Genomic DNA, 3,670 nt, shown 5'->3' with positions numbered 1-3,670 from the left:
ACTGTGTTGTTAATGCAGTCATGGGGTACAATGTGCTGGTTTTATATACAATTTGAAATATTTTCATCAAACTGGTTAACATAGCCTTCATGCCATCCTCTTAGTTATTGTGTTAAGACATTCATATTCTACATTTAGTAAGTTTCACATGTACCCTTGTAAGATATACCATAGGTATGGTCCCACCAATTACCATCCCTCCACAAGTCCTCCCTCCTCCCCTCCCTCTCCACATTTCTCTTCTTCTTGGGCTATAATTGGGCTACAGCTTTCATAAGAAAGCTATAAATTGGTTTCATAGTAGGGCTCAGTACATTGGATACTTTTTCTTCCATTCTTGAGATACTTTGCTAAGAAGAATATGTTCCAGCTCCATCCATGGAAATGTGAAAGAGGTAAAGTCTGTTGTTTTGATGAGAGTGTCATGTAGCCACACAAAGTCTTCATAGCCTTGTAACAGAAAACTCCAGCCTCTGAAATGTGGGTAGTGTGGTCTTGATGTGCACTGTAAACTTAAGCGTATCTCTCTCATGCATCAGGTATGTCGATCTGAAGTGAGGGATCAACATTCAGGCCCCTGTGGATACAGATATCAGCTTGTTATGATCTTCCTCCTGCTGCTGCAGCAACTCAGAAACCATGGCCGTGGAGCCATCTGGTCTTACTCAGTACCATGTGGAGTACACTGATCTCAGGACCACGACGGGGATGCAGAGGGACTGACACGCTCCCAACCAAGCACATCTCGAGCAACATCTCCCTTCTCTACGTCACACAATTTCATCTGCGCCATGCTCATTCTACTCTGCCTTGCAGTGTACTTTCCAGGTCCTCATGAGTCTCGCCTTGGGGCCCGTAGCACTCTCAGAAGTGAACTACACTAAGTGGGGCAGGCCAGGCCTAGGGGGAGCTCCCAAAGCAACTAGGATGTGATTAGAGAACATCCTGTGAAGTGCTATTCCTTAGAGAAAATTGCTGAGCTTCGATCACAAGGTCGCTCAAGAGAAGGAAAGCCAATTAGTTTTAGTTCTGGGTTGAATTTTATCTCTCAAAAAGATGTTGAGTCCTAAGCCCTAGTACCTACAAATATTACCTTGTTTGAAAATAGAATCTTTTCAGATGTAATCAAGCTAAGACCAGGTCATACTATATTAGAGTTGGTCGTGATTTGATGGCTGGTTTCATTTAGGGAAAAGGGAAGTTTGGCTACAGGACAGCCTGTGATTTTGTGATATTATAAGAAATATATATATACAGGAGAACCTCTGTAAGTTGACCACAGAGATGGCTAATATAAAGAATAAGGCCTTCTGTACTGATATGTACATGTGGTACATGGCCAGTCTATGAAAATGAGGTCAACTTAAGGAGGTGGTCACTGTAGGGAGGTGGTCAACCGTGGAGATTCCACTGTACTTGGTCTTGTCCCTGGTGTCTGTCACAAGAGCTTCTAAAACCCCTGAAATTTCCTAAGTGATTAGGCTCTTTCATTATTCATAATAAGCCCCTCTCGTGCTGGTCTATGTTTATCCTAATGAAGTGATTCTTAGGGGGACCCTAGATAGCTTTACAATGGGGACTGGTCGCCAGAGGAACCAACAGTGTGTTTAGAGAGTTGGAAATTTAACCCCCAATTCCAGGCCTTTGGAGAGGGAGAGGGAGCTGGAGATTGAGTGAATCGTCTCACAGATGGACAATGATTTAATTAATCATGCTTTTATAAGTGGAACCTCCTTACAACCCCAGACAATGGGATTTGGAAAATTTCCAGGTTGCAGGACACATACAAGTGCTGGGGGTGTGGTGGGGAAGTTTGGGGGGCAAAGACGTTCTATACCCCTTTTCCATACCTGCTTTACGTCTCTCTGCCATTTAGCTGTTTCTAAATTATATCCTTTATATTATGATAAACTTGTAAATGCAAGTAATGTATTTTTTTGAAGTCCTGTTAGCCATTTTATCAAATTACCAAATCTGAGGGGGGGGGTGTGGAACCCCTCCTTTACAGATGGCCAGTTAGCAGTGCAGGTGGCCCAGACTTGTGATTGGCACCTGTAGGACTGAGCCCATAACCTGTGGGGCCTGTTGCTCACTCCCGGTCATTACTTTCAGATTGAATTAAATTATAGGCTAGGCCGCCGGTGTCAGAGGATTGGGTGGTGTGAGGGGCATAAACATATTTAGTGTCCGAAATGGTGCTAAAAAGCACATCACAGATACACAGAAAGCACATCACAGATACACAGCCACAGAGAGAGAGAGAAGGCTGACATGGGAGGATAAAGGCAGAGATGGAGTCATGCAGCTACAAGCCAAGGGCTCGAAGGATTCCCAACAACCCCACTATTCAGGGAGAGGCAAGAAAAGATCCTCCACTACAACCTGCAGAGAGAGTTTGGCCCCCGGAGCCCTTGATTTTGAACTTCTAGTTTCCTGGAATATGAGCTAATAAATTTCTGTTGTTTTACACCACACTGTTTAAGTTACTTTGCTACAGCAACCTTAAGAAAATAATCCAGTAACCATTTATCATACTCTCCATGGTTCAAAAGACTATATGCTACTGGGAATATACTTTTATAAAATTATCTTGATATCACATTATTATATTTTTTGATATGACATAGAAACATATCCAATAAGTCTTCCTTTTATGATTAGAACATAACAAAGCTCCTCAAAAGCTACAACCTTAGAAGTTAGTAACATAGATCTTTTTTTTTTTTTAAAAAGATGTTTGTACATTATAATCCATAGAATAGATGGGAAAGTCATCCACACTCACCAGAGCTAAAATAAGATCATTGATTTAACAAGTTCATGTTGGGGTTTTCTGGCAATTATTTTCCTAGATTCAATGGTTATAGCCAAACAAATACCAACATTTTAGTCCCCAAATTCTGTCTGTGGAATATGTAAACATTACATGCCTGATATGTGCTGTCTACTCAGCACAGCCTTTAAGGATACAAAAAGATATTCAGGCACGGTTTCTTTCAGAAGTAACTATTTGTAGATATTAATATGTACTTACATTTAGGTAGATTAAAAATAGAGATGTCTTTTCTCTATTTTTGCCAGTAAACTATTCCTTTCTTGTTGGTTATTACCCTGTGGTGCTCTCTTATGCAACTAGGAAAACAAGATCTTGCTAAAATTGCATTTACCATATAATACTTTCCACTGATAATCCACAACTAAAGATCTCGATTAAAACAAATGAGCCTTAGATCAGTAGTATGTCTCTGCCATCTTATAAGAGCTCTTCTTGTATGTGAATTTTGTTTGTCTTTAACTTAAACTGAACTCAAGTACAGACACAGGGTGCTCTTTTATGTCTTAAAATAATGAGACTAATAGCATTCTAGTAAGTCATTTATACAACCGTGAAGCCATGATAAGGGAACCCTGAGCACAAGGGAGGGACACAAAGAATTGAAAGAAACACAGTTATTTACAGAAACATTTTCCTTCCCAAGGGACTCAAACCCATGTACTGTGAGTTGTCCTGTTAACTGACTGTTTCTCTAATTTATCTACCTGTAATTTCTTATTTTTCTGCAAGCCCATGTAATTTCTATTGTTTTGTCATTTAGTTGGTTATAACATATTTCTCTGATTTTTCTGTTAGGAGAAATTTCATATGTGGAAATTTCCCGTTCATTCCTCA

The 3,670-nt window shown here is 40.2% G+C and overlaps 1 protein-coding gene and 1 pseudogene across 1 annotated transcript in view; both read right to left on the bottom strand.

The window, feature by feature from the left end:
• Window positions 1–641, bottom strand: part of LOC105886702 — a 1,325-nt pseudogene extending 684 nt beyond the window's left edge.
• Window positions 1–3,670, bottom strand: part of NRXN3 (neurexin 3) — a 1,203,771-nt gene that overhangs the window by 1,076,655 nt on the left and 123,446 nt on the right. The gene's annotated exons all lie outside the window — the stretch shown is intronic.

Source organism: Otolemur garnettii, unplaced genomic scaffold, assembly GCF_000181295.1.
Source record: "Otolemur garnettii isolate 467f Iridium unplaced genomic scaffold, OtoGar3 scaffold00020, whole genome shotgun sequence".
NCBI classification, from domain to species: Eukaryota; Metazoa; Chordata; class Mammalia; order Primates; family Galagidae; genus Otolemur; species Otolemur garnettii.
This window is presented reverse-complemented; position numbering and strand designations above follow the sequence as displayed.